Source organism: Mixophyes fleayi, chromosome 6 (assembly GCF_038048845.1).
Source record: "Mixophyes fleayi isolate aMixFle1 chromosome 6, aMixFle1.hap1, whole genome shotgun sequence".
NCBI lineage: Eukaryota > Metazoa > Chordata > Amphibia > Anura > Limnodynastidae > Mixophyes > Mixophyes fleayi.
The window spans coordinates 164,531,488-164,554,656 of NC_134407.1; the positions used below are offsets into that span (position 1 = coordinate 164,531,488).

The 23,169-nt window shown below is 30.5% G+C and overlaps 17 non-coding genes across 17 annotated transcripts; all 17 read left to right on the forward strand.

Moving 5' to 3' along the window:
* Window positions 1-515: 515 nt before the first annotated feature.
* Window positions 516-587, forward strand: TRNAP-UGG (transfer RNA proline (anticodon UGG)). Its single transcript has one exon. It is a non-coding gene; the product is annotated as a tRNA-Pro (tRNA).
* Window positions 588-1,509: 922 nt separating this feature from the next.
* TRNAP-CGG (transfer RNA proline (anticodon CGG)) lies at window positions 1,510-1,581 on the forward strand. Its single transcript has one exon. It is a non-coding gene; the product is annotated as a tRNA-Pro (tRNA).
* A 918-nt stretch (window positions 1,582-2,499) lies between these two features.
* Window positions 2,500-2,572, forward strand: TRNAP-CGG (transfer RNA proline (anticodon CGG)). Its single transcript has one exon. It is a non-coding gene; the product is annotated as a tRNA-Pro (tRNA).
* A 921-nt stretch (window positions 2,573-3,493) lies between these two features.
* On the forward strand, window positions 3,494-3,565 carry TRNAP-CGG (transfer RNA proline (anticodon CGG)). The gene has a single exon. It is a non-coding gene; the product is annotated as a tRNA-Pro (tRNA).
* Window positions 3,566-4,490: 925 nt separating this feature from the next.
* TRNAP-CGG (transfer RNA proline (anticodon CGG)) lies at window positions 4,491-4,562 on the forward strand. Its single transcript has one exon. It is a non-coding gene; the product is annotated as a tRNA-Pro (tRNA).
* A 919-nt stretch (window positions 4,563-5,481) lies between these two features.
* TRNAP-UGG (transfer RNA proline (anticodon UGG)) lies at window positions 5,482-5,553 on the forward strand. Its single transcript has one exon. It is a non-coding gene; the product is annotated as a tRNA-Pro (tRNA).
* Window positions 5,554-7,468: 1,915 nt separating this feature from the next.
* TRNAP-UGG (transfer RNA proline (anticodon UGG)) lies at window positions 7,469-7,540 on the forward strand. Its single transcript has one exon. It is a non-coding gene; the product is annotated as a tRNA-Pro (tRNA).
* A 1,918-nt stretch (window positions 7,541-9,458) lies between these two features.
* TRNAP-UGG (transfer RNA proline (anticodon UGG)) lies at window positions 9,459-9,530 on the forward strand. The gene has a single exon. It is a non-coding gene; the product is annotated as a tRNA-Pro (tRNA).
* Window positions 9,531-10,449: 919 nt separating this feature from the next.
* Window positions 10,450-10,521, forward strand: TRNAP-CGG (transfer RNA proline (anticodon CGG)). Its single transcript has one exon. It is a non-coding gene; the product is annotated as a tRNA-Pro (tRNA).
* A 1,920-nt stretch (window positions 10,522-12,441) lies between these two features.
* TRNAP-UGG (transfer RNA proline (anticodon UGG)) lies at window positions 12,442-12,513 on the forward strand. The gene has a single exon. It is a non-coding gene; the product is annotated as a tRNA-Pro (tRNA).
* A 921-nt stretch (window positions 12,514-13,434) lies between these two features.
* On the forward strand, window positions 13,435-13,506 carry TRNAP-CGG (transfer RNA proline (anticodon CGG)). The gene has a single exon. It is a non-coding gene; the product is annotated as a tRNA-Pro (tRNA).
* A 1,916-nt stretch (window positions 13,507-15,422) lies between these two features.
* Window positions 15,423-15,494, forward strand: TRNAP-UGG (transfer RNA proline (anticodon UGG)). Its single transcript has one exon. It is a non-coding gene; the product is annotated as a tRNA-Pro (tRNA).
* Window positions 15,495-16,420: 926 nt separating this feature from the next.
* On the forward strand, window positions 16,421-16,492 carry TRNAP-CGG (transfer RNA proline (anticodon CGG)). The gene has a single exon. It is a non-coding gene; the product is annotated as a tRNA-Pro (tRNA).
* Window positions 16,493-18,413: 1,921 nt separating this feature from the next.
* Window positions 18,414-18,485, forward strand: TRNAP-UGG (transfer RNA proline (anticodon UGG)). The gene has a single exon. It is a non-coding gene; the product is annotated as a tRNA-Pro (tRNA).
* Window positions 18,486-19,410: 925 nt separating this feature from the next.
* Window positions 19,411-19,482, forward strand: TRNAP-UGG (transfer RNA proline (anticodon UGG)). Its single transcript has one exon. It is a non-coding gene; the product is annotated as a tRNA-Pro (tRNA).
* A 921-nt stretch (window positions 19,483-20,403) lies between these two features.
* TRNAP-CGG (transfer RNA proline (anticodon CGG)) lies at window positions 20,404-20,475 on the forward strand. Its single transcript has one exon. It is a non-coding gene; the product is annotated as a tRNA-Pro (tRNA).
* A 1,916-nt stretch (window positions 20,476-22,391) lies between these two features.
* Window positions 22,392-22,463, forward strand: TRNAP-UGG (transfer RNA proline (anticodon UGG)). Its single transcript has one exon. It is a non-coding gene; the product is annotated as a tRNA-Pro (tRNA).
* Window positions 22,464-23,169: the final 706 nt, after the last annotated feature.

Genomic DNA, 23,169 nt, shown 5'->3' on the forward strand with positions numbered 1-23,169 from the left:
GTAGATACTTTCTTGGTACTTTGAATCTTGGCTTCTAAATTTATAAATGTGAATACTTAGAAAAATCTCAATATCAACACTATGCAATCATAATAAAAAACGTATACCTTCATAAGTGCATACTTCGCAAAATATCAACCATTGGGTGCCATATGAGATAAACTATACATTTCTCCAGCGTAGATAACCTGGAATGGATTGAAAGAACAGTCTCATTTTGACACAAAAAACACTGCTAAAACTTACTCTTTTGTGTTGCTTATTTCTAAAAAAAAAATATTTCTCACATAGCGTGTGATAGATTATCTCTTTAATTCCCAGAAAAAAAGAAACACTGTAGGCATCATAAATATTAAAATTTCATTATTGAAATGAGTTTGCTTTCTAAAATGTCTACTTTGAGGAAAAAAAATCTCTACTCTACAAGTTCCTTTTTGTCAAAATTAAAGTTTTTAAATTTTTACTTATTATTGCTTTAAAAAATCCGAAAAACAACAAATCCGCTTCTTTCGTGTGGCTTGTTGGTCTAGGGGTATGATTCTCGCTTTGGGTGCGAGAGGTCCCGGGTTCAAATCCCGGACAAGCCCATGAATTTTAGTCATTTTTATCCTGGATTTTTTAGCTATTTCAGTCAAGCTAGGCATTTGAAGTTAGATTTTGCCATTTTTCCCAAATAGCTCTGATAAGATTGTCCAAAATAAATTCCTTATCTATTAGTGGGATGATTCTTAGTTAAAGTTTCAAAAAGTCTTGTTTGCCCAAAATGAGTAAGCAGTTTCTTTATAGGTACTTATGAATCTTGGTTTTATAATTTTAAAATAAGCAAATTTAGTAAAATGTGACTCCAATGCATAAATCTCAGATCACTTCTACATTTCTGTTCTGCAGAAGAAAACAATGTTCCTAAATAAATGTTATTATAACTTAAGAAATAAATAAATAAGGTCATTCATTTGGCTGCCTTTATTATCTACAGATAAGATTCTATTAAAAAGTAGATACTTTCTTGGTACTTTGAATCTTGGCTTCCAAATTTATAAATGTGAATACTTAGAAAAATCTCAATATCAACTCTATGCAATCATAATAAAAAACGTATACTTTCATAAGTGCATACTTCGCAAAATATCAACCATTGGGTGCCATATGAGATAAACTATACATTTCTCCAGCCTAAATGGCCTGGAATGGATTGAAAGAACAGTCTCATTTTGACACAAAAAACACTGCTAAAACTTATTCTTTTGTGTTGTTTATTTGTAAAAAAAAATATTTCTCACATAGAGTATGATAGATTATCTCTTTAATTCCCAGAAAAAAAGAAACACTGTAGGCATCAAAAATATTAAAATTGCATTATTGAAATGAGTTTGCTTTGTAAAATGTCTACTTTGAGGGAAAAAATTCTCTACTCTACAAGTTCCTTTTTGTCAAAATTAAATTTTTTAAATTTTTACATACTATTGCTTTAAAACATCCGGAAAAACAACAAAACAGGTTCTTTTGTGTGGCTCGTTGGTCTAGGAGTATGATTCTCGCTTCGGGTGCGAGAGGTCCCGGGTTCAACTCCCGGACGAGCCCATGGCTTTTAGTCATTTTTATCCTGTTATTTTTAGCTATTTCAGTCAAGTCATTTGAAGTTAGATTTTGCCATTTTCCCAAAATAGCTCTGATAAGATTGTCCAAAATAAATTCCCTATCTATTAGTGGGATGATTCTTAGTTAAAGTTTCAAAAAGTCTTGTTTGCCCAAAATGAGTAAGCAGTTTCTTTATAGGTACTTATGAATCTTGGTTTTATAATTTTAAAATAAGCAAATTTAGTAAAATGTGACTCCAATGCATAAATCTCAGATCACTTGTACATTTCTTTTCTGCAGAAGAAAACAATGTTCCTAAATAAATGTTATTATGACTTAAGAAATAAATAAATAAGGTCATTCATTTGGCTGCCTTTATTATCTACAGATGAGATTCTATTAAAAAGTAGATACTTTCTACGTACTTTGAATCTTGGCTTCCAAATTTATAAATGTGAATACTTAGAAAAATCTCAATATCAACACTATGCAATCATAATAAAAAACGTATACCTTCATAAGTGCATACTTCGCAAAATATCAACCATTGGGTGCCATATGAGATAAACTATACATTTCTCCAGCGTAGATAACCTGGAATGGATTGAAAGAACAGTCTCATTTTGACACAAAAAACACTGCTAAAACTTACTCTTTTGTGTTGCTTATTTCTAAAAAAAAATATTTCTCACATAGCGTGTGATAGATTATCTCTTTAATTCCCAGAAAAAAAGAAACACTGTAGGCATCATAAATATTAAAATTGCATTATTGAAATGAGTTTGCTTTGTAAAATGTCTACTTTAAGGGAAAAAATTCTCTACTCTACAAGTTCCTTTTTGTCAAAATTAAAGTTTTTACATTTTTACATACTATTGCTTTAAAAAATCCGAAAAAACAACAAAACAGGTTCTCTTGTGTGGCTCGTTGATCTAGGGGTATGATTCTCGCTTCGGGTGCGAGAGGTCCCGGGTTCAACTCCCGGACGAGCTCATGACTTTTAGTCATTTTTATCCTGTTATTTTTAGCTATTTCAGTCAAGCTAGGCATTTGAAGTTAGATTTTGCCATTTTCCCAAAATAGCTCTGATAAGATTGTCCAAAATAAATTCCTTATCTATTAGTGGGATGATTCTTAGTTAAAGTTTCAAAAAGTCTTGTTTGCCCAAAATGAGTAAGCAGTTTCTTTATAGGTACTTATGAATCTTGGTTTTATGATTTTAAAATGAGCAAATTTAGTAAAATGTGACTCCAATGCATAAATCTCAGATCACTTGTACATTTCTGTTCTGTAGAAGAAAACAATGTTCCTAAATAAATGTTATTATAACTTAAGAAATAAATAAATAAGGTCATTCATTTGGCTGCCTTTATTATCTAGAGATAAGATTCTATTAAAAATTAGATACTTTCTTGGTACTTTGAATCTTGGCTTCCAAATTTATAAATGTGAATACTTTGAAAAATCTCAATATCAACTCTATGCAATCATAATAAAAAACGTATACTTTCATAAGTGCATACTTCGCAAAATATCAACCATTGGGTGCCATATGAGATAAACTATACATTTCTCCAGCCTAAATGACCTGGAATGGATTGAAAGAACAGTCTCATTTTGACACAAAAAACACTGCTAAAACTTATTCTTTTGTGTTGTTTATTTGTAAAAAAAAATATTTCTCACATAGAGTATGATAGATTATCTCTTTAATTCCCAGAAAAAAAGAAACACTGTAGGCATCAAAAATATTAAAATTGCATTATTGAAATGAGTTTGCTTTGTAAAATGTCTACTTTGAGGAAAAAAATTCTCTACTCTACAAGTTCCTTTTTGTCAAAATTAAAGTTTTTATATTTTTAAATACTATTGCTTTAAAAAATCCGAAAAAACAACAAAACAGGTTCTTTTGTGTGGCTCGTTGGTCTAGGGGTATGATTCTCGCTTCGGGTGCGAGAGGTCCCGGGTTCAAATCCTGGATGAGCCCCTGACTTTTAGTCATTTTTATCCTGTTATTTTTAGCTATTTCAGTCAAGCTAGGCATTTGAAGTTAGATTTTGCCATTTTTCCCAAATAGCTCTGATAAGATTGTCCAAAATAAATTCCTTATCTATTAGTGGGATGATTCTTAGTTAAAGTTTCAAAAAGTCTTGTTTGCCCAAAATGAGTAAGCAGTTTCTTTATAGGTACTTATGAATCTTGGTTTTATAATTTTAAAATAAGCAAATTTAGTAAAATGTGACTCCAATGCATAAATCTCAGATCACTTCTACATTTCTGTTCTGCAGAAGAAAACAATGTTCCTAAATAAATGTTATTATAACTTAAGAAATAAATAAATAAGGTCATTCATTTGGCTGCCTTTATTATCTACAGATAAGATTCTATTAAAAAGTAGATACTTTCTTGGTACTTTGAATCTTGGCTTCCAAATTTATAAATGTGAATACTTAGAAAAATCTCAATATCAACTCTATGCAATCATAATAAAAAACGTATACTTTCATAAGTGCATACTTCGCAAAATATCAACCATTGGGTGCCATATGAGATAAACTATACATTTCTCCAGCCTAAATGGCCTGGAATGGATTGAAAGAACAGTCTCATTTTGACACAAAAAACACTGCTAAAACTTACTCTTTTGTGTTGCTTATTTATAAAAAAAAAAAATATTTCTCACATAGAGTGTGATAGATTATTTCTTTAACTCCCAGAAAAAAAGAAACACTGTAGGCATCATAAATATTAAAATTGCATTATTGAAATGAGTTTGCTTTGTAAAATGTCTACTTTGAGGGAAAAAATTCTCTACTCTACAAGTTCCTTTTTGTCAAAATTAAATTTTTTAAATTTTTACATACTATTGCTTTAAAACATCCGGAAAAACAACAAAACAGGTTCTTTTGTGTGGCTCGTTGGTCTAGGAGTATGATTCTCGCTTCGGGTGCGAGAGGTCCCGGGTTCAACTCCCGGACGAGCCCATGGCTTTTAGTCATTTTTATCCTGTTATTTTTAGCTATTTCAGTCAAGTCATTTGAAGTTAGATTTTGCCATTTTCCCAAAATAGCTCTGATAAGATTGTCCAAAATAAATTCCCTATCTATTAGTGGGATGATTCTTAGTTAAAGTTTCAAAAAGTCTTGTTTGCCCAAAATGAGTAAGCAGTTTCTTTATAGGTACTTATGAATCTTGGTTTTATAATTTTAAAATAAGCAATTTTAGTAAAATGTGACTCCAATGCATAAATCTCAGATCACTTGTACATTTCTGTTCTGCAAAAGAAAACAATGTTCCTAAATAAATGTTATTATAACTTAAGAAATAAATAAATAAGGTCATTCATTTGGCTGCCTTTATTATCTACAGATGAGATTCTATTAAAAAGTAGATACTTTCTTGGTACTTTGAATCTTGGCTTCCAAATTTATAAATGTGAATACTTAGAAAAATCTCAATATCAACACTATGCAATCATAATAAAAAACGTATACCTTCATAAGTGCATACTTCGCAAAATATCAACCATTGGGTGCCATATGAGATAAACTATACATTTCTCCAGCGTAGATGACCTGGAATGGATTGAAAGAACAGTCTCATTTTGACACAAAAAACACTGCTAAAACTTACTCTTTTGTGTTGCTTATTTTTTAAAAAAAATATTTCTCACAAAGAGTGTGATAGATTATCTCTTTAATTCCCAGAAAAAAAAAAACACTGTAGGCATCATAAATATTAAAATTGCATTATTGAAATGAGTTTGCTTTGTAAAATGTCTACTTTGAGGAAAAAAATTCTCTACTCTACAAGTTCCTTTTTTTTCAAAATTAAAGTTTTTACATTTTTACATACTATTGCTTTAAAAAATCCGAAAAAACAACCAAACAAGTTCTTTACTGTGGCTCGTTGGTCTAGGGGTATGATTCTTGCTTTGGGTGCGAGAGGTCCCGGGTTCAAATCCCGGACGAGCCCATGACTTTTAGTCATTTTTATCCTGTTATTTTTAGCTATTTCAGTCAAGTCATTTGAAGTTAGATTTTGCCATTTTCCCAAAATAGCTCTGATAAGATTGTCCAAAGTAAATTCCCTATCTATTAGTGGGATGATTCTTAGTTAAAGTTTCAAAAAGTCTTGTTTGCCCAAAATGAGTAAGCAGTTTCTTTATAGGTACTTATGAATCTTGGTTTTATAATTTTAAAATAAGGAAATTTAGTAAAATGTGACTCCAATGCATAAATCTCAGATCACTTGTACATTTCTGTTCTGCAGAAGAAAACAATGTTCCTAAATAAATGTTATTATAACTTAAGAAATAAATAAATAAGGTCATTCATTTGGCTGCCTTTATTATCTACAGATAAGATTCTATTAAAAAGTAGATACTTTGTAGGTACTTTGAATCTTGGCTTCCAAATTTATAAATGTGAATACTTAGAAAAATCTCAATATCAACACTATGCAATCATAATAAAAAACGTATACCTTCATAAGTGCATACTTCGCAAAATATCAACCATTGGGTGCCATATGAGATAAACTATACATTTCTCCAGCCTAAATGACCTGGAATGGATTGAAAGAACAGTCTCATTTTGACACAAAAAACACTGCTAAAACTTACTCTTTTGTGTTGCTTATTTATAAAAAAAAAAAATATTTCTCACATAGAGTGTGATAGATTATCTCTTTAATTCCCAGAAAAAAAGAAACACTGTAGGCATCATAAATATTAAAATTGCATTATTGAAATGAGTTTGCTTTGTAAAATGTCTACTTTGAGGGAAAAAATTCTCTAATCTACAAGTTCCTTTTTGTCAAAATTAAAGTTTTTACATTTTTACATACTATTGCTTTAAAAAATCCGGAAAAACAACAAAACAGGTTCTTTTGTGTGGCTTGTTGGTCTAGGGGTATGATTCTCGCTTCGGGTGCGAGAGGTCCCGGGTTCAACTACCGGACGAGCCCATGGCTTTTAGTCATTTTTATCCTGTTATTTTTAGCTATTTCAGTCAAGCTAGGCATTTGAAGTTAGATTTTGCCATTTTCCCAAAATAGCTCTGATAAGATTGTCCAAAATAAATTCCTTATCTATTAGTGGGATGATTCTTAGTTAAAGTTTCAAAAAGTCTTGTTTGCCCAAAATGAGTAAGCAGTTTCTTTATAGGTACTTATGAATCTTGGTTTTATAATTTTAAAATAAACAAATTTAGTAAAATGTGACTCCAATGCATAAATCTCAGATCACTTGTACATTTCTTTTCTGCAGAAGAAAACAATGTTCCTAAATAAATGTTATTATGACTTAAGAAATAAATAAATAAGGTCATTCATTTGGCTGCCTTTATTATCTACAGATAAGATTCTATTAAAAAGTAGATACTTTCTTGGTACTTTGAATCTTGGCTTCCAAATTTATAAATGTGAATACTTAGAAAAATCTCAATATCAACACTATGCAATCATAATAAAAAACGTATACCTTCATAAGTGCATACTTCGCAAAATATCAACCATTGGGTGCCATATGAGATAAACTATACATTTCTCCAGCGTAGATAACCTGGAATGGATTGAAAGAACAGTCTCATTTTGACACAAAAAACACTGCTAAAACTTACTCTTTTGTGTTGCTTATTTCTAAAAAAAAAATATTTCTCACATAGCGTGTGATAGATTATCTCTTTAATTCCCAGAAAAAAAGAAACACTGTAGGCATCATAAATATTAAAATTTCATTATTGAAATGAGTTTGCTTTCTAAAATGTCTACTTTGAGGAAAAAAAATCTCTACTCTACAAGTTCCTTTTTGTCAAAATTAAAGTTTTTAAATTTTTACTTATTATTGCTTTAAAAAATCTGAAAAACAACAAATCCGCTTCTTTCGTGTGGCTTGTTGGTCTAGGGGTATGATTCTCGCTTTGGGTGCGAGAGGTCCTGGGTTCAAATCCCGGACGAGCCCATGAATTTTAGTCATTTTTATCCTGGATTTTTTAGCTATTTCAGTCAAGCTAGGCATTTGAAGTTAGATTTTGCCATTTTTCCCAAATAGCTCTGATAAGATTGTCCAAAATAAATTCCTTATCTATTAGTGGGATGATTCTTAGTTAAAGTTTCAAAAAGTCTTGTTTGCCCAAAATGAGTAAGCAGTTTCTTTATAGGTACTTATGAATCTTGGTTTTATAATTTTAAAATAAGCAAATTTAGTAAAATGTGACTCCAATGCATAAATCTCAGATCACTTGTACATTTCTTTTCTGCAGAAGAAAACAATGTTCCTAAATAAATGTTATTATGACTTAAGAAATAAATAAATAAGGTCATTCATTTGGCTGCCTTTATTATCTACAGATGAGATTCTATTAAAAAGTAGATACTTTCTACGTACTTTGAATCTTGGCTTCCAAATTTATAAATGTGAATACTTAGAAAAATCTCAATATCAACACTATGCAATCATAATAAAAAACGTATACCTTCATAAGTGCATACTTCGCAAAATATCAACCATTGGGTGCCATATGAGATAAACTATACATTTCTCCAGCGTAGATAACCTGGAATGGATTGAAAGAACAGTCTCATTTTGACACAAAAAACACTGCTAAAACTTACTCTTTTGTGTTGCTTATTTCTAAAAAAAAAATATTTCTCACATAGCGTGTGATAGATTATCTCTTTAATTCCCAGAAAAAAAGAAACACTGTAGGCATCATAAATATTAAAATTGCATTATTGAAATGAGTTTGCTTTGTAAAATGTCTACTTTGAGGGAAAAAATTCTCTACTCTACAAGTTCCTTTTTGTCAAAATTAAAGTTTTTACATTTTTACATACTATTGCTTTAAAAAATCCGAAAAAACAACAAAACAGGTTCTCTTGTGTGGCTCGTTGATCTAGGGGTATGATTCTCGCTTCGGGTGCAAGAGGTCCCGGGTTCAACTCCCGGACGAGCTCAAGACTTTTAGTCATTTTTATCCTGTTATTTTTAGCTATTTCAGTCAAGCTAGGCATTTGAAGTTAGATTTTGCCATTTTCCCAAAATAGCTCTGATAAGATTGTCCAAAATAAATTCCTTATCTATTAGTGGGATGATTCTTAGTTAAAGTTTCAAAAAGTCTTGTTTGCCCAAAATGAGTAAGCAGTTTCTTTATAGGTACTTATGAATCTTGGTTTTATGATTTTAAAATGAGCAAATTTAGTAAAATGTGACTCCAATGCATAAATCTCAGATCACTTGTACATTTCTTTTCTGCAGAAGAAAACAATGTTCCTAAATAAATGTTATTATGACTTAAGAAATAAATAAATAAGGTCATTCATTTGGCTGCCTTTATTATCTACAGATAAGATTCTATTAAAAAGTAGATACTTTCTTGGTACTTTGAATCTTGGCTTCCAAATTTATAAATGTGAATACTTAGAAAAATCTCAATATCAACACTATGCAATCATAATAAAAAACGTATACCTTCATAAGTGCATACTTCGCAAAATATCAACCATTTGGTGCCATATGAGATAAACTATACATTTCTCCAGCGTAGATGACCTGGAATGGATTGAAAGAACAGTCTCATTTTGACACAAAAAAACACTGCTAAAACTTACTCTTTTGTGTTGCTTATTTTTTAAAAAAAATATTTCTCACAAAGAGTGTGATAGATTATCTCTTTAATTCCCAGAAAAAAAGAAACACTGTAGGCATCATAAATATTAAAATTGCATTATTGAAATGAGTTTGCTTTGTAAAATGTCTATTTTGAGGGAAAAAAATCTCTACTCTACAAGTTCCTTTTTGTCAAAATTAAAGTTTTTAAATTTTTACTTATTATTGCTTTAAAAAACCCAAAAAAACAACAAAACAGGTTCTTTCGTGTGGCTCGTTGGTCTAGGGGTATGATTCTCGCTTTGGGTGCGAGAGGTCCCGGGTTCAAATCCCGGACGAGCCCATGCCTTTTAGTCATTTTTATCCTGTTATTTTTAGCTATTTCAGTCAAGTCATTTGAAGTTAGATTTTGCCATTTTCCCAAAATAGCTCTGATAAGATTGTCTAAAATAAATTCCCTATCTATTAGTGGGATGATTCTTAGTTAAAGTTTCAAAAAGTCTTGTTTGCCCAAAATGAGTAAGCAGTTTCTTTATAGGTACTTATGAATCTTGGTTTTATAATTTTAAAATAATCAAATTTAGTAAAATGTGACTCCAATGCATAAATCTCAGATCACTTGTACATTTCTGTTCTGCAGAAGAAAACAATGTTCCTAAATAAATGTTATTATAACTTAAGAAATAAATAAATAAGGTCATTCATTTGGCTGCCTTTATTATCTACAGATAAGATTCTATTAAAAAGTAGATACTTTGTAGGTACTTTGAATCTTGGCTTCCAAATTTATAAATGTAAATACTTAGAAAAATCTCAATATCAACACTATGCAATCATAATAAAAAACGTATACTTTCATAAGTGCATACTTCGCAAAATATCAACCATTGGGTGCCATATGAGATAAACTATACATTTCTCCAGCCTAAATGGCCTGGAATGGATTGAAAGAACAGTCTCATTTTGACAAAAAACACTGCTAAAACTTACTCTTTTGTGTTGCTTATTTATAAAAAAAAAAAATATTTCTCACATAGAGTGTGATAGATTATCTCTTTAACTCCCAGAAAAAAAGAAACACTGTAGGCATCATAAATATTAAAATTGCATTATTGAAATGAGTTTGCTTTGTAAAATGTCTACTTTGAGGGAAAAAATTCTCTACTCTACAAGTTCCTTTTTGTCAAAATTAAATTTTTTAAATTTTTACATACTATTGCTTTAAAAAATCCGGAAAAACAACAAAACAGGTTCTTTTGTGTGGCTCGTTGGTCTAGGGGTATGATTCTCGCTTCGGGTGCGAGAGGTCCCGGGTTCAACTACCGGACGAGCCCATGGCTTTTAGTCATTTTTATCCTGTTATTTTTAGCTATTTCAGTCAAGCTAGGCATTTGAAGTTAGATTTTGCCATTTTCCCAAAATAGCTCTGATAAGATTGTCCAAAATAAATTCCTTATCTATTAGTGGGATGATTCTTAGTTAAAGTTTCAAAAAGTCTTGTTTGCCCAAAATGAGTAAGCAGTTTCTTTATAGGTACTTATGAATCTTGGTTTTATAATTTTAAAATAAGCAAATTTAGTAAAATGTGACTCCAATGCATAAATCTCAGATCACTTGTACATTTCTTTTCTGCAGAAGAAAACAATGTTCCTAAATAAATGTTATTATGACTTAAGAAATAAATAAATAAGGTCATTCATTTGGCTGCCTTTATTATCTACAGATGAGATTCTATTAAAAAGTAGATACTTTCTACGTACTTTGAATCTTGGCTTCCAAATTTATAAATGTGAATACTTAGAAAAATCTCAATATCAACACTATGCAATCATAATAAAAAACGTATACCTTCATAAGTGCATACTTCGCAAAATATCAACCATTGGGTGCCATATGAGATAAACTATACATTTCTCCAGCGTAGATAACCTGGAATGGATTGAAAGAACAGTCTCATTTTGACACAAAAAACACTGCTAAAACTTACTCTTTTGTGTTGCTTATTTCTAAAAAAAAAATATTTCTCACATAGCGTGTGATAGATTATCTCTTTAATTCCCAGAAAAAAAGAAACACTGTAGGCATCATAAATATTAAAATTGCATTATTGAAATGAGTTTGCTTTGTAAAATGTCTACTTTGAGGGAAAAAATTCTCTACTCTACAAGTTCCTTTTTGTCAAAATTAAAGTTTTTACATTTTTACATACTATTGCTTTAAAAAATCCTAAAAAACAACAAAACAGGTTCTCTTGTGTGGCTCGTTGATCTAGGGGTATGATTCTCGCTTCGGGTGCGAGAGGTCCCGAGTTCAACTCCCGGACGAGCTCATGACTTTTAGTCATTTTTATCCTGTTATTTTTAGCTATTTCAGTCAAGCTAGGCATTTGAAGTTATATTTTGCCATTTTCCCAAAATAGCTCTGATAAGATTGTCCAAAAAAAAAATTCCTTATCTATTAGTGGGATGATTCTTAGTTAAAGTTTCAAAAAGTCTTGTTTGCCCAAAATGAGTAAGCAGTTTCTTTATAGGTACTTATGAATCTTGGTTTTATGATTTTAAAATGAGCAAATTTAGTAAAATGTGACTCCAATGCATAAATCTCAGATCACTTGTACATTTCTTTTCTGCAGAAGAAAACAATGTTCCTAAATAAATGTTATTATGACTTAAGAAATAAATAAATAAGGTCATTCATTTGGCTGCCTTTATTATCTACAGATAAGATTCTATTAAAAAGTAGATACTTTCTTGGTACTTTGAATCTTGGCTTCCAAATTTATAAATGTGAATACTTAGAAAAATCTCAATATCAACACTATGCAATCATAATAAAAAACGTATACCTTCATAAGTGCATACTTCGCAAAATATCAACCATTTGGTGCCATATGAGATAAACTATACATTTCTCCAGCGTAGATGACCTGGAATGGATTGAAAGAACAGTCTCATTTTGACACAAAAAAACACTGCTAAAACTTACTCTTTTGTGTTGCTTATTTTTTAAAAAAAATATTTCTCACAAAGAGTGTGATAGATTATCTCTTTAATTCCCAGAAAAAAAGAAACACTGTAGGCATCATAAATATTAAAATTGCATTATTGAAATGAGTTTGCTTTGTAAAATGTCTATTTTGAGGAAAAAAAATCTCTACTCTACAAGTTCCTTTTTGTCAAAATTAAAGTTTTTAAATTTTTACTTATTATTGCTTTAAAAAACCCAAAAAAACAACAAAACAGGTTCTTTCGTGTGGCTCGTTGGTCTAGGGGTATGATTCTCGCTTTGGGTTCGAGAGGTCCCGGGTTCAAATCCCGGACGAGCCCATGCCTTTTAGTCATTTTTATCCTGTTATTTTTAGCTATTTCAGTCAAGTCATTTGAAGTTAGATTTTGCCATTTTCCCAAAATAGCTCTGATAAGATTGTCTAAAATAAATTCCCTATCTATTAGTGGGATGATTCTTAGTTAAAGTTTCAAAAAGTCTTGTTTGCCCAAAATGAGTAAGCAGTTTCTTTATAGGTACTTATGAATCTTGGTTTTATCATTTTAAAATAATCAAATTTAGTAAAATGTGACTCCAATGCATAAATCTCAGATCACTTGTACATTTCTGTTCTGCAGAAGAAAACAATGTTCCTAAATAAATGTTATTATAACTTAAGAAATAAATAAATAAGTTCATTCATTTGGCTGCCTTTATTATCTACAGATAAGATTCTATTAAAAAGTAGATACTTTGTAGGTACTTTGAATCTTGGCTTCCAAATTTATAAATGTGAATACTTAGAAAAATCTCAATATCAACACTATGCAATCATAATAAAAAACGTATACTTTCATAAGTGCATACTTCGCAAAATATCAACCATTGGGTGCCATATGAGATAAACTATACATTTCTCCAGCCTAAATGGCCTGGAATGGATTGAAAGAACAGTCTCATTTTGACACAAAAAACACTGCTAAAACTTACTCTTTTGCGTTGCTTATTTATAAAAAAAAAAAATATTTCTCACATAGAGTGTGATAGATTATCTCTTTAACTCCCAGAAAAAAAGAAACACTGTAGGCATCATAAATATTAAAATTGCATTATTGAAATGAGTTTGCTTTGTAAAATGTCTACTTTGAGGGAAGAAATTCTCTACTCTACAAGTTCCTTTTTGTCAAAATTAAATTTTTTACATTTTTACATACTATTGCTTTAAAAAATCCGGAAAAACAACAAAACAGGTTCTTTTGTGTGGCTCGTTGGTCTAGGGGTATGATTCTCGCTTCGGGTGCGAGAGGTCCCGGGTTCAACTCCCGGACGAGCCCATGGCTTTTAGTCATTTTTATCCTGTTATTTTTAGCTATTTCAGTCAAGCTAGGCATTTGAAGTTAGATTTTGCCATTTTCCCAAAATAGCTCTGATAAGATTGTCCAAAATAAATTCCTTATCTATTAGTGGGATGATTCTTAGTTAAAGTTTCAAAAAGTCTTGTTTGCCCAAAATGAGTAAGCAGTTTCTTTATAGGTACTTATGAATCTTGGTTTTATAATTTTAAAATAAGCAAATTTAGTAAAATGTGACTCCAATGCATAAATCTCAGATCACTTGTACATTTCTTTTCTGCAGAAGAAAACAATGTTCCTAAATAAATGTTATTATGACTTAAGAAATAAATAAATAAGGTCATTCATTTGGCTGCCTTTATTATCTACAGATGAGATTCTATTAAAAAGTAGATACTTTCTACGTACTTTGAATCTTGGCTTCCAAATTTATAAATGTGAATACTTAGAAAAATCTCAATATCAACACTATGCAATCATAATAAAAAACGTATACCTTCATAAGTGCATACTTCGCAAAATATCAACCATTGGGTGCCATATGAGATAAACTATACATTTCTCCAGCGTAGATAACCTGGAATGGATTGAAAGAACAGTCTCATTTTGACACAAAAAACACTGCTAAAACTTACTCTTTTGTGTTGCTTATTTCTAAAAAATAAATATTTCTCACATAGCATGTGATAGATTATCTCTTTAATTCCCAGAAAAAAAGAAACACTGTAGGCATCATAAATATTAAAATTGCATTATTGAAATGAGTTTGCTTTGTAAAATGTCTACTTTGAGGGAAAAAATTCTCTACTCTACAAGTTCCTTTTTGTCAAAATTAAAGTTTTTACATTTTTACATACTATTGCTTTAAAAAATCCGAAAAAACAACAAAACAGGTTCTCTTGTGTGGCTCGTTGATCTAGGGGTATGATTCTCGCTTCAGGTGCAAGAGGTCCCAGGTTCAACTCCCGGACGAGCTCAAGACTTTTAGTCATTTTTATCCTGTTATTTTTAGCTATTTCAGTCAAGCTAGGCATTTCAAGTTAGATTTTGCCATTTTCCCAAAATAGCTCTGATAAGATTGTCCAAAATAAATTCCTTATCTATTAGTGGGATGATTCTTAGTTAAAGTTTCAAAAAGTCTTGTTTGCCCAAAATGAGTAAGCAGTTTCTTTATAGGTACTTATGAATCTTGGTTTTATAATTTTAAAATAAGCAAATTTAGTAAAATGTGACTCCAATGCATAAATCTCAGATCACTTGTACATTTCTTTTCTGCAGAAGAAAACAATGTTCCTAAATAAATGTTATTATGACTTAAGAAATAAATAAATAAGGTCATTCATTTGGCTGCCTTTATTATCTACAGATAAGATTCTATTAAAAAGTAGATACTATCTTGGTACTTTGAATCTTGGCTTCCAAATTTATAAATGTGAATACTTAGAAAAATCTCAATATCAACACTATGCAATCATAATAAAAAACGTATACCTTCATAAGTGCATACTTCGCAAAATATCAACCATTGGGTGCCATATGAGATAAACTATACATTTCTCCAGCGTAGATGACCTGGAATGGATTGAAAGAACAGTCTCATTTTGACACAAAAAAACACTGCTAAAACTTACTCTTTTGTGTTGCTTATTTTTAAAAAAAATATTTCTCACAAAGAGTGTGATAGATTATCTCTTTAATTCCCAGAAAAAAAGAAACACTGTAGGCATCATAAATATTAAAATTGCATTATTGAAATGAGTTTGCTTTGTAAAATGTCTATTTTGAGGAAAAAAAATCTCTACTCTACAAGTTCCTTTTTGTCAAAATTAAAGTTTTTAAATTTTTACTTATTATTGCTTTAAAAAATCCGAAAAACAACAAATCCGCTTCTTTCGTGTGGCTTGTTGGTCTAGGGGTATGATTCTCGCTTTGGGTGCGAGAGGTCCCGGGTTCAAATCCCAGACGAGCCCATGAATTTTAGTCATTTTTATCCTGGATTTTTTAGCTATTTCACTCAAGCTAGGCATTTGAAGTTAGATTTTGCCATTTTTCCCAAATAGCTCTGATAAGATTGTCCAAAATAAATTCCTTATCTATTAGTGGGATGATTCTTAGTTAAAGTTTCAAAAAGTCTTGTTTGCCCAAAATGAGTAAGCAGTTTCTTTATAGGTACTTATGAATCTTGGTTTTATAATTTTAAAATAAGCAAATTTAGTAAAATGTGACTCCAATGCATAAATCTCAGATCACTTGTACATTTCTGTTCTGCAGAAGAAAACAATGTTCCTAAATAAATGTTATTATAACTTAAGAAATAAATAAATAAGGTCATTCATTTGGCTGCCTTTATTATCTACAGATAAGATTCTATTAAAAAGTAGATACTTTCTTGGTACTTTGAATCTTGGCTTCCAAATTTATAAATGTGAATACTTAGAAAAATCTCAATATCAACTCTATGCAATCATAATAAAAAACGTATACTTTCATAAGTGCATACTTCACAAAATATCAACCATTGGGTGCCATATGAGATAAACTATACATTTCTCCAGCCTAAATGGCCTGGAATGGATTGAAAGAACAGTCTCATTTTGACACAAAAAACACTGCTAAAACTTACTCTTTTGTGTTGCTTATTTGTAAAAAAAAAAAAATATTTCTCACATAGAGTGTGATAGATTATCTCTTTAACTCCCAGAAAAAAAGAAACACTGTAGGCATCATAAATATTAAAATTGCATTATTGAAATGAGTTTGCTTTGTAAAATGTCTACTTTGAGGGAAAAAATTCTCTACTCTACAAGTTCCTTTTTGTCAAAATTAAATTTTTTAAATTTTTACATACTATTGCTTTAAAAAATCCGGAAAAACAACAAAACAGGTTCTTTTGTGTGGCTCGTTGGTCTAGGGGTATGATTCTCGCTTCGGGTGCGAGAGGTCCCGGGTTCAACTCCCGGACGAGCCCATGGCTTTTAGTCATTTTTATCCTGTTATTTTTAGCTATTTCAGTCAAGCTAGGCATTTGAAGTTAGATTTTGCCATTTTCCCAAAATAGCTCTGATAAGATTGTCCAAAATAAATTCCTTATCTATTAGTGGGATGATTCTTAGTTAAAGTTTCAAAAAGTCTTGTTTGCCCAAAATGAGTAAGCAGTTTCTTTATAGGTACTTATGAATCTTGGTTTTATAATTTTAAAATAAGCAAATTTAGTAAAATGTGACTCCAATGCATAAATCTCAGATCACTTGTACATTTCTGTTCTGCAGAAGAAAACAATGTTCCTAAATAAATGTTATTATGACTTAAGAAATAAATAAATAAGGTCATTCATTTGGCTGCCTTTATTATCTACAGATAAGATTCTATTAAAAAGTAGATACTTTCTTGGTACTTTGAATCTTGGCTTCCAAATTTATAAATGTAAATACTTAGAAAATTCTCAATATCAACTCTATGCAATCATAATAAAAAAACGTATACTTTCATAAGTGCATACTTCGCAAAATATCAACCATTGGGTGCCATATGAGATAAACTATACATTTCTCCAGCCTAAATGGCCTGGAATGGATTGAAAGAACAGTCTCATTTTGACACAAAAAACACTGCTAAAACTTACTCTTTTGTGTTGCTTATTTGTAAAAAAAAAAAAATATTTCTCACATAGAGTGTGATAGATTATCTCTTTAACTCCCAGAAAAAAAGAAACACTGTAGGCATCATAAATATTAAAATTGCATTATTGAAATGAGTTTGCTTTGTAAAATGTCTACTTTGAGGGAAAAAATTCTCTACTCTACAAGTTCCTTTTTGTCAAAATTAAATTTTTTAAATTTTTACATACTATTGCTTTAAAAAATCCGGAAAAACAACAAAACAGGTTCTTTTGTGTGGCTCGTTGGTCTAGGGGTATGATTCTCACTTCGGGTGCGAGAGGTCCCGGATTCAACTCCCGGACGAGCCCATGGCTTTTAGTCATTTTTATCCTGTTATTTTTAGCTATTTCAGTCAAGCTAGGCATTTGAAGTTATATTTTGCCATTTTCCCAAAATAGCTCTGATAAGATTGTCCAAAATAAATTCCTTATCTATTAGTGGGATGATTCTTAGTTAAAGTTTCAAAAAGTCTTGTTTGCCCAAAATGAGTAAGCAGTTTCTTTATAGGTACTTATGAATCTTGGTTTTATAATTTTAAAATAAGCAAATTTAGTAAAATGTGACTCCAATGCATAAATCTCAGATCACTTGTACATTTCTTTTCTGCAGAAGAAAACAATGTTCCTAAATAAATGTTATTATGACTTAAGAAATAAATAAATAAGGTCATTCATTTGGCTGCCTTTATTATCTACAGATGAGATTCTATTAAAAAGTAGATACTTTCTACGTACTTTGAATCTTGGCTTCCAAATTTATAAATGTGAATACTTAGAAAAATCTCAATATCAACACTATGCAATCATAATAAAAAACGTATACCTTCATAAGTGCATACTTCGCAAAATATCAACCATTGGGTGCCATATGAGATAAACTATACATTTCTCCAGCGTAGATAACCTGGAATGGATTGAAAGAACAGTCTCATTTTGACACAAAAAACACTGCTAAAACTTACTCTTTTGTGTTGCTTATTTCTAAAAAAAAAATATTTCTCACATAGCGTGTGATAGATTATCTCTTTAATTCCCAGAAAAAAAGAAACACTGTAGGCATCATAAATATTAAAATTGCATTATTGAAATGAGTTTGCTTTGTAAAATGTCTACTTTGAGGGAAAAAATTCTCTACTCTACAAGTTCCTTTTTGTCAAAATTAAAGTTTTTAAATTTTTACTTATTATTGCTTTAAAAAATCCGAAAAACAACAAATCCGCTTCTTTCGTGTGGCTTGTTGGTCTAGGGGTATGATTCTCGCTTTGGGTGCGAGAGGTCCCGGGTTCAAATCCCAGACGAGCCCATGAATTTTAGTCATTTTTATCCTGGATTTTTTAGCTATTTCACTCAAGCTAGGCATTTGAAGTTATATTTTGCCATTTTCCCAAAATAGCTCTGATAAGATTGTCCAAAAAAAAAATTCCTTATCTATTAGTGGGATGATTCTTAGTTAAAGTTTCAAAAAGTCTTGTTTGCCCAAAATGAGTAAGCAGTTTCTTTATAGGTACTTATGAATCTTGGTTTTATGATTTTAAAATGAGCAAATTTAGTAAAATGTGACTCCAATGCATAAATCTCAGATCACTTGTACATTTCTTTTCTGCAGAAGAAAACAATGTTCCTAAATAAATGTTATTATGACTTAAGAAATAAATAAATAAGGTCATTCATTTGGCTGCCTTTATTATCTACAGATAAGATTCTATTAAAAAGTAGATACTTTCTTGGTACTTTGAATCTTGGCTTCCAAATTTATAAATGTGAATACTTAGAAAAATCTCAATATCAACACTATGCAATCATAATAAAAAACGTATACCTTCATAAGTGCATACTTCGCAAAATATCAACCATTTGGTGCCATATGAGATAAACTATACATTTCTCCAGCGTAGATGACCTGGAATGGATTGAAAGAACAGTCTCATTTTGACACAAAAAAACACTGCTAAAACTTACTCTTTTGTGTTGCTTATTTTTTAAAAAAAATATTTCTCACAAAGAGTGTGATAGATTATCTCTTTAATTCCCAGAAAAAAAGAAACACTGTAGGCATCATAAATATTAAAATTGCATTATTGAAATGAGTTTGCTTTGTAAAATGTCTATTTTGAGGAAAAAAAATCTCTACTCTACAAGTTCCTTTTTGTCAAAATTAAAGTTTTTAAATTTTTACTTATTATTGCTTTAAAAAACCCAAAAAAACAACAAAACAGGTTCTTTCGTGTGGCTCGTTGGTCTAGGGGTATGATTCTCGCTTTGGGTGCGAGAGGTCCCGGGTTCAAATCCCGGACGAGCCCATGCCTTTTAGTCATTTTTATCCTGTTATTTTTAGCTATTTCAGTCAAGTCATTTGAAGTTAGATTTTGCCATTTTCCCAAAATAGCTCTGATAAGATTGTCTAAAATAAATTCCCTATCTATTAGTGGGATGATTCTTAGTTAAAGTTTCAAAAAGTCTTGTTTGCCCAAAATGAGTAAGCAGTTTCTTTATAGGTACTTATGAATCTTGGTTTTATCATTTTAAAATAATCAAATTTAGTAAAATGTGACTCCAATGCATAAATCTCAGATCACTTGTACATTTCTGTTCTGCAGAAGAAAACAATGTTCCTAAATAAATGTTATTATAACTTAAGAAATAAATAAATAAGTTCATTCATTTGGCTGCCTTTATTATCTACAGATAAGATTCTATTAAAAAGTAGATACTTTGTAGGTACTTTGAATCTTGGCTTCCAAATTTATAAATGTGAATACTTAGAAAAATCTCAATATCAACACTATGCAATCATAATAAAAAACGTATACTTTCATAAGTGCATACTTCGCAAAATATCAACCATTGGGTGCCATATGAGATAAACTATACATTTCTCCAGCCTAAATGGCCTGGAATGGATTGAAAGAACAGTCTCATTTTGACACAAAAAACACTGCTAAAACTTACTCTTTTGCGTTGCTTATTTATAAAAAAAAAAAATATTTCTCACATAGAGTGTGATAGATTATCTCTTTAACTCCCAGAAAAAAAGAAACACTGTAGGCATCATAAATATTAAAATTGCATTATTGAAATGAGTTTGCTTTGTAAAATGTCTACTTTGAGGGAAGAAATTCTCTACTCTACAAGTTCCTTTTTGTCAAAATTAAATTTTTTACATTTTTACATACTATTGCTTTAAAAAATCCGGAAAAACAACAAAACAGGTTCTTTTGTGTGGCTCGTTGGTCTAGGGGTATGATTCTCGCTTCGGGTGCGAGAGGTCCCGGGTTCAACTCCCGGACGAGCCCATGGCTTTTAGTCATTTTTATCCTGTTATTTTTAGCTATTTCAGTCAAGCTAGGCATTTGAAGTTAGATTTTGCCATTTTCCCAAAATAGCTCTGATAAGATTGTCCAAAATAAATTCCTTATCTATTAGTGGGATGATTCTTAGTTAAAGTTTCAAAAAGTCTTGTTTGCCCAAAATGAGTAAGCAGTTTCTTTATAGGTACTTATGAATCTTGGTTTTATAATTTTAAAATAAGCAAATTTAGTAAAATGTGACTCCAATGCATAAATCTCAGATCACTTGTACATTTCTTTTCTGCAGAAGAAAACAATGTTCCTAAATAAATGTTATTATGACTTAAGAAATAAATAAATAAGGTCATTCATTTGGCTGCCTTTATTATCTACAGATGAGATTCTATTAAAAAGTAGATACTTTCTACGTACTTTGAATCTTGGCTTCCAAATTTATAAATGTGAATACTTAGAAAAATCTCAATATCAACACTATGCAATCATAATAAAAAACGTATACCTTCATAAGTGCATACTTCGCAAAATATCAACCATTGGGTGCCATATGAGATAAACTATACATTTCTCCAGCGTAGATAACCTGGAATGGATTGAAAGAACAGTCTCATTTTGACACAAAAAACACTGCTAAAACTTACTCTTTTGTGTTGCTTATTTCTAAAAAAAAAATATTTCTCACATAGCATGTGATAGATTATCTCTTTAATTCCCAGAAAAAAAGAAACACTGTAGGCATCATAAATATTAAAATTGCATTATTGAAATGAGTTTGCTTTGTAAAATGTCTACTTTGAGGGAAAAAATTCTCTACTCTACAAGTTCCTTTTTGTCAAAATTAAAGTTTTTACATTTTTACATACTATTGCTTTAAAAAATCCGAAAAAACAACAAAACAGGTTCTCTTGTGTGGCTCGTTGATCTAGGGGTATGATTCTCGCTTCAGGTGCAAGAGGTCCCAGGTTCAACTCCCGGACGAGCTCAAGACTTTTAGTCATTTTTATCCTGTTATTTTTAGCTATTTCAGTCAAGCTAGGCATTTCAAGTTAGATTTTGCCATTTTCCCAAAATAGCTCTGATAAGATTGTCCAAAATAAATTCCTTATCTATTAGTGGGATGATTCTTAGTTAAAGTTTCAAAAAGTCTTGTTTGCCCAAAATGAGTAAGCAGTTTCTTTATAGGTACTTATGAATCTTGGTTTTATAATTTTAAAATAAGCAAATTTAGTAAAATGTGACTCCAATGCATAAATCTCAGATCACTTGTACATTTCTTTTCTGCAGAAGAAAACAATGTTCCTAAATAAATGTTATTATGACTTAAGAAATAAATAAATAAGGTCATTCATTTGGCTGCCTTTATTATCTACAGATAAGATTCTATTAAAAAGTAGATACTTTCTTGGTACTTTGAATCTTGGCTTCCAAATTTATAAATGTGAATACTTAGAAAAATCTCAATATCAACACTATGCAATCATAATAAAAAACGTATACCTTCATAAGTGCATACTTCGCAAAATATCAACCATTGGGTGCCATATGAGATAAACTATACATTTCTCCAGCGTAGATGACCTGGAATGGATTGAAAGAACAGTCTCATTTTGACACAAAAAAACACTGCTAAAACTTACTCTTTTGTGTTGCTTATTTTTAAAAAAAATATTTCTCACAAAGAGTGTGATAGATTATCTCTTTAATTCCCAGAAAAAAAGAAACACTGTAGGCATCATAAATATTAAAATTGCATTATTGAAATGAGTTTGCTTTGTAAAATGTCTATTTTGAGGAAAAAAAATCTCTACTCTACAAGTTCCTTTTTGTCAAAATTAAAGTTTTTAAATTTTTACTTATTATTGCTTTAAAAAATCCGAAAAACAACAAATCCGCTTCTTTCGTGTGGCTTGTTGGTCTAGGGGTATGATTCTCGCTTTGGGTGCGAGAGGTCCCGGGTTCAAATCCCAGACGAGCCCATGAATTTTAGTCATTTTTATCCTGGATTTTTTAGCTATTTCACTCAAGCTAGGCATTTGAAGTTAGATTTTGCCATTTTTCCCAAATAGCTCTGATAAGATTGTCCAAAATAAATTCCTTATCTATTAGTGGGATGATTCTTAGTTAAAGTTTCAAAAAGTCTTGTTTGCCCAAAATGAGTAAGCAGTTTCTTTATAGGTACTTATGAATCTTGGTTTTATAATTTTAAAATAAGCAAATTTAGTAAAATGTGACTCCAATGCATAAATCTCAGATCACTTGTACATTTCTGTTCTGCAGAAGAAAACAATGTTCCTAAATAAATGTTATTATAACTTAAGAAATAAATAAATAAGGTCATTCATTTGGCTGCCTTTATTATCTACAGATAAGATTCTATTAAAAAGTAGATACTTTCTTGGTACTTTGAATCTTGGCTTCCAAATTTATAAATGTGAATACTTAGAAAAATCTCAATATCAACTCTATGCAATCATAATAAAAAACGTATACTTTCATAAGTGCATACTTCACAAAATATCAACCATTGGGTGCCATATGAGATAAACTATACATTTCTCCAGCCTAAATGGCCTGGAATGGATTGAAAGAACAGTCTCATTTTGACACAAAAAACACTGCTAAAACTTACTCTTTTGTGTTGCTTATTTGTAAAAAAAAAAAAATATTTCTCACATAGAGTGT